Source organism: Oratosquilla oratoria, chromosome 14 (genome assembly GCF_046742065.1).
Source record: "Oratosquilla oratoria isolate Oo_2021 chromosome 14, ASM4674206v1, whole genome shotgun sequence".
In the NCBI taxonomy this organism is placed as follows: domain Eukaryota; kingdom Metazoa; phylum Arthropoda; class Malacostraca; order Stomatopoda; family Squillidae; genus Oratosquilla; species Oratosquilla oratoria.
In genome coordinates this window covers 15737152-15744548 of record NC_134790.1, presented here as the reverse complement: position 1 = coordinate 15744548, position 7397 = coordinate 15737152, and positions in this window count along the sequence as shown.

Genomic DNA, 7397 nt, shown 5'->3' with positions numbered 1-7397 from the left:
ATGACATGGAGTGATGTACATACATACATACATATATCAACGTTTTTCCCCCTTACAAGGAAGGTAGCCACAAGGGAAAGGCATAAAATCATTTCCTCCCATTCCATCCCTGAATACACTCCACACCCCTCCACCCCCCTCTTATCTGAGCACCTCCTGGATGACGGGTCATCCATGCATCTTGTCCACAGCCCTTGGTCAGAGGCAGTGTCGCAAGACACAGTACATCCACAGCAAGGCCGCTTCATTAAATCGGCGACCCCCCTTTCCGGCCCCCCCATTGCATAAAATGAGGGGACGGGGCGAAATCCCTTCGGGCGGCGTCAAATTTTGCTCACACATACTGATGCAGTAAGGAAAATTTGTAGTTTCCGATCCCTGAAGATTGTGCTAAGACTAGAGTGGATTTTAGGAGACTATGATGGATATACATGGAGGAGACCATGTCCATTAAACACATGTACAGCACATGGCTATATTGTATAAAGGCACATAGACTGATCAATGCTTGTTTGCTTTCAGGTTGATGATATTGCTGGTGTATGCAGACACAATATATTGGCAAATAGCTTTATACTTATTTAGATTTTGTAAGGTTGCCATACTGGCCCATATACAGCATCTACACTTGTTGGAGCATCTGACAAAAAAGTCAATTACTTATGATTATTTTTATAGTGTCTGAAGATAGGTACACATATGTGGAGGGATGAATCAAGTACTTACACCTGTTTTTATACAATCTGAGCAACTTTGGCAGTGTAAAAAAAACAACATAAAAAATATATCTTTTTAACTTCGATAAAAAAGCTTTTCTTTTTTTTTCTTTTTTTTTTATCACTACCCTTGAGTCACTTCCGGCGGATACGGGCAGATATGACTTTTTTATTTTTTTGCAAAAAAAACAAAATAAATAAATCAATCAATCAATAAACATGATGTCTATAAAGGCTTAACCTGTATTAGAAAATAAAAACTTTCATATTGTCTTTCAGTATGTACTATATGTTTTTTGTCTAGGGTTGGCACACTACGCAAACATAAAACATCAATCTCGAACTTTTGTGAAGGCCCCGCTATCTGATAATTTTCTAACTGGGTCTTTTAATGGTGGCATTGAATATTACTTGTGTGTTGTACATACGTATTTGTAATATTGTTTATTTATTATTGTATATTTAATGTATTATTGTGAGAACCAAGTGTTCGTATTAAGCGTGTATGTTTTTACCGCCAAGTCTGATCTTGGTGGCGTGGCTTGGCGTCGAAGTCAGTCAGTCAGTCTTGATTCTGCTTTCGAAGCGACCGCATGTTTTTGTTTTTTTCTAGTGCTTTATAAATAACATACTTAATGCGTTTTTCAATGGCCACCCCATACAGTCTCTCAATTCCTGGCACCGGCCCTATTTCGAGCAATGCAAATTTTTATTACCTTGTGTGACGCCAGGCGATTTTATTCAGCTGAGGGGTTGCCCCCTGGTAGGTCACAAACAATTAATGGTGGTGTTTGAAGTTGATCGAGTTATGTGGACCTCAAATAAATCCTTACTTTGACGACGAGCTCTTCATGAAAAAAGACGCTGTCAATGTCATGCCTGAGAGAATGTCTTCATTCTATGGAATGCTGTTGAACTGGAGTCTAAAAGCAGTGCGAGATAGAGAAAGAAAGAGACACTTTGTTTCCGAAATGAAAAATAGTTAGAACGGAAAATAAGGGAAACATTTCCAATTTCCAAAAGGGCTTCAGGCACCATATATTTCAGAGACAGTGGATAAGATAATATCCAAAAAAAGTGGTCGTCATCAAAAGGGCAAAAACGACTTCGAGAGCTCCCAGGCACAGGTCCGATAACAGGAAAGAAAGTGAAGACTTCTTTGACAATACTCCTCGCAAAGTAACCAGGAAAGTCTTGTTTGATGAAGTAAGAATGCACACTCACCTTGTGACGATGGACAACAAATAACTGGCAGCAGTTGCACGCGACTGAAGGCGTGGCTCTTCACTCGATACTGCTCAGCGAAAGGGCGTAGTAATAATTTCTACGAAGAGCTGCTCCCAAAGCAGCTTGGCTCTTTCGAAGTTCATGCTGGAGATTCTCTCCAGCGACGCCCTGAGACCTGTCTTCCTGGCGTAGACAGGTCTTCCGGAGAGGAACCTTGGACGAAGGTTTATTTTGAAGCTTCGATGTTGGAGGTCCTCTAAAAGCCCTTGAAATTTTTAGCTCTTCGACGATTGTCCTGAGCTCGGCCGTCTTTAGCATTTGCTCTTTCAGTTTCTTTCTCAGGAGCTCGTTTTCCAGCTGGAATCTGCGGCAGGAACACCCAGCGTCCTCTTCTGGGGTGTCATCGTCCACGAAGTCCTGAAGAGCATCGCTCCAGACTTCGAGCTCCTCATCGCCGTGGTCTTTCTCACTGCTGTGAAGAGGAGGAGAAGTCTCTTCCATTGTGGCTGATCTTCCTGAATACCTGTTGAAGAGTCCCACGCCGAAGGCGAAAATGAAGTCGGTGATCTGGCCGAAGAAGTGGATCAGCTGAACTACTGAAGAAGCCATGAATCCTTGAATCATGGACAAGATGTTAAGGTCAAGACGCCGAAGACGAGGAAGCCCTTGAGACAACTAGAAGAGCACAGATAGCGGTGAAGTGAATTGTGTTGGGCTCTCTTCGGTATGGAACAAAGGCCACGCAAAATCGAATAAAATCGCCTGGCGACAGCAGTAGTAAAGGGTTGAGTACCACTCGGTGTGGAAGGGGCTAATTTCATTCATTTGTATACCGAAGAGGAGTCTATCAAAAATCTAAAAAAAATCTCAAGTATTCTGAAAGGAAAAACATTTCGAAAATATACAAAGATATAAGAAAATGTCTCTTGTGTTTTATATATGTATATATATAAATATATATATATATACATATATATATATATATATTTAACCGATTTTTGCTCCAAAAATTCTAGTTTACTATATCAGTGATTTCCTGTGGAAGGAACTATCATACATGATCCTTATCTCAATAACACCGTTGACCGAAATAGTTCAAATTCCTTTGCTATCAGGGATCTATTACACAGACGAAAAGAATCGCTTGGCATTGGACAGAATGTGTGTGTGTGTGATTTACCATGGTCTTGGATCACGTGTTGAACTCGTGATCGACAGCTATTTCCCTCCCGGATGAGAGCTCAGAGCTCGTATGATCGATCTGTGGTTAATGATGTGACCTTGCACGCACACACACACCCAACTCCCCGCCCACGAGTTGAAGTAACAACCCGCAGCACAGCGATACTGGAATTATTTCAGCCCTGGGCGGGATTCGAACCAGGACATCCGTGTTGGCATCCGGGAACTCTATGTGTCTGTGTGTGTGTATGTATCTATTTATGTATGTATATATACTGTATATGTATCTGTGAATGTATATATGTATGTGTGTTTGTATTATGTATATAAATGTGTGTGTGTGTGTGTTTGTGTGTGTGTGTGTGTGTGTGTGTGTGTGTACGTGCGCGCGCGCGCTTAAGTAGAGTTCCCACAGAGGAATAGAAACGTGAAGACATTGCTTATATTCGTGTATTACATCCTCAGACAGATTAGCGAAAAGACAAAGGTGCTGCTGCCAATTGTGGACACGAGGTACACGGAGGAATGAGGGATGTATTCTCATTACAACATTGTAATCTACGTATACAGGCCTTTTTCAATCCGTGTGTCTTTTTCTTGCATGTGTATAAACACAACATGTGTATTTTCATTTTTCTGGATATAATACAAGAAAGTATTTATTGGTTATATATATATATATATATATATATATATATATATATATATATATATATATATATATATATATATATTTGTGTGTGTGTGTGTGTGTGTGTGTGTGTGTGTGTGTGTGTGTGTGTGTGTGTGTGTGTGTGTGTGTGTGTGTGATCAGATGTAAGAATGTTAAAAACAGTACCTACACTAGGGATAATGATGATAGCGATAAAAAGCGTTTGTCTTGTTGTTATTAGTACCAACATCTCTATTGATAATGTCCGACAACGACTGTAAAATCAAGAGAGACCATTACATTTTTCTTAATCGTGAGCCTATTCAAACTATCAAACGGATAGTCATAACTGAAATGTACGCTGTAACAGATTTATTACTATCCTTGGATGTCCAGGGTCGTCTCCAGGGTGTCCATCAGGTGTTCAGGTTGCCGTTGAGATACAGAACGGGTCTACGGGTCTATCCAGACTTCGCGTCTCCAGACAGAGGAACAGGTGCTGCGCGGAGCCGAGGGAGGGAACTTGAAGACCCTTTTGTGATCGGCCCCGCGATGCGATCGGGACCTGTCCGACGCCCATTAGCACATCAATGCTTGCCCTGGGCCCCTGCTGGAGGTCGCCGCATCTTGCCAACACGCCCATACGCAGTGGTTATTCCTCCCTCGAGCCCCCTCATCGAGTTTCCCCGTGTCCGAATTCACAAAACCCTGCACGCAACGTTTACTCGTCCTCTTGAAGAATATGATCTATTGGCGCCTCGTAGAAGGGCACCAGAAGTCATTGAGCTCTCGAAGCGGCGACAACTCGCCGATGGCGTTTGCATGCATCAACGGGGCGGCGGGCAATCCATTAATGTTGCGTATGGATACAGGAGTAGGGCTGATCTTATCGTTGATGTCACCCTCTGATGCAAGAAGCAAACCTTTGACGGCTCTTTGTGTACCTTTGTTGGGCCTCGCTCTTTGTCAACGCGAGGCCTCTTTTGACCTCGCGAGTCTTGGTGCTTGTGGTGCTAGCCATCATACTATTGGTGCAAGCGGTTGTGCTATTGTTAGTGTTAGTGGTGAAAGTAATTAACCGCATTACAACGGAATAGTCAGACACTAACCAGAACAAACTCTTAAAAACATACCACTGCGTCAAAGAATAGTACAAATCTGCTGGTGAAATTAATGGTGTTAGTTTGAGCACACCAGGAGCGAATGGTGCATAGGAACAACATTGGTGATGGCTCAGATGACAACTAATGATGATGAAAATGATGATAACCGTTCCTGTATCACCAGGCTATTGAGGCAAACAAACCACGTGGTACCTGGTGGTGTTAGTGACGTGGTGTCTAGTGGTGAAAGTAGTGGTGAAAGCTGATGGTGTTCTTACACCAAGATATCTGTGGCTAGAATAAAGACCTCCCCATAAACTAGAATACTTGAGTTAAGTATTTTAGAACATGCATATGAAATAATTCTTTTGCTATCAAGGAGGGTTGGTATGGGGGTTGGTATGGTATGACATGGGGGTTGGTATGATATGCCATGGGGGGTTGGTATGAGTTGCCATGGAGACGAATAAAATCGCCTGGCGGCATATGGAATAAAGGAAAATGTACCATCCGGTAAGGAAGGAGCTAATATTAGATGTTATCATTATTATATATTAATGTTAGATAACACCAGATTCCGTGTGTTACCAAAGTGGGGAAGGGTTACCAATAAGTTAAATGAAATAGTCTGACGACAATTAAATGAAAGGAAAAGTGGCAACTGGTACGTAAGAGGAATTTGTGGGTGTGTCTCGTTACTACATTTTGTTCTGAAGGCCTTGTCTTCTTCAACTGATAGGTGATTTGTTTAGTTAGTATCTATTTGTTTTACTTAACAAGTTGTCAGGACTCAAGCGCCGAGTTTGTAATTAGTTTTTGTTTTGCAAAGCATTTCTCTTCATTTATTGTCTATTCTATTTGTCTTTTGTTTATTTATGTGTCTATATAAATATATATATAAATATATATGTATATATATGTATATATATATATATATATATATATATATATGTATATATTTATGTATATATATATATATATATATATATATATTATCTATATATTTATGTGTATATATATATATATATATATGTATATATATATATGTATACATATGTATATATATATATATATGTATATATATATATATATATATATATAATGTATGTATATAATAGATAGGAAATAGCTTAATAGATAAGTAAATGAATGAATAAGTATATATATTAATAATTATACAAATATATTCAATAATAAACAAATAGATATAAATTATGAAAATTTATAAACATAGATAAGTAAACAAATGGATGAATAAATAGAACTAAATAAATATACAAGTAAGTACCAAAATAGTTTATTAATAGATGAATTAATAAATGAATATAAAAAATAAGAAACAGACTTCACCAACCGATTAGAAAACAAAAGTCAAAGAAGAAGAAAAAACAAAGAAGGAAGGAAAGAAAGAAGGAAAGAAGGAAGGGAAGGAAGGAAAAAAGAAATAAGGAAAGAAATACGAAAAGAAAAAAGAAGGAATGAAGAAAGGGAAAAAAGAAAGAAAGAAAGAAGTGAAGGAAGAAGAAAGAAGAAGAAGAAGAAGAAAAAAAAACGAAGACCCAGCTGGCTTCAAGGAGGAAGTTTCTGACCCTCTCGCATGGTGCCCGACAGGAGGAGGACCTCCTCCTTGAAGGAGCCACTCGAGGGCGATCTCACGATGTGATCTGGGGTGAGAGACGTTTTTTTTCTCAACGTCGAGTGTCTTAGAGTCTTAACGATTTTCTTGGTCGAGTACGAGCTGGTCGAGATGACGAGGTCGATAGGCGATGGAGACGAGCGCTCCAGCTGTGAGATCGTCGTGAGATGAGAGCGTTATCATGGTCTCACTTGGTACTCACGTCCAAGTGAGGTTCCTCGTGATAACGGGACTGTTAGTGAGCTTGTTTGATATTAATGCTGAAGTGAGTTTTGTTTTTGTTTTTCTGTTTTATTTCTATGCCTTTTTCTTTTTGGCTACCCCCCATGTAGGGGGAAAAAGCCTTTGGTATATGTATGTATGTATTCTATTTCTTTAGTTTGGTTTGTTTTCAGTATGTTTTTTTTTCATATACTTTGTTTTATTTTGATCTTGTTTTAGTTTAGTTTGTTTTCAATATGATCTGATTTTATTCAATTTTATTGATCTTATTTTCATGTGTTTTTATATTATTTTATTCTATTTTGTATCATTATTATATTTCATTTTCTGTTTATTCATTCTAATTTCATTTTCCCCTTTAGGATCCAACCAAATCTCTTCTTTCACTTTTTTTTCTATTTCATTAAATTTATCTATCTATTTATTAATTCTATTTTTTTTTCTTCAATTACTATTGAGAACTTCTTGTATTCTTCATCATTTATTACAATTCCTTACGTTCCTTTTCGTCACGTAAGACAACTGTCTTCTGATAAGGTTTAACAAAAATTAGATAGCTTGGCACCGGTACGAATGGAAGAGAAAGTGGCACCTGGCACAGAAGAAAGGTTTTAATTGTGTGAACGCCATATACACACTTCCGGATACAACAAACTAAC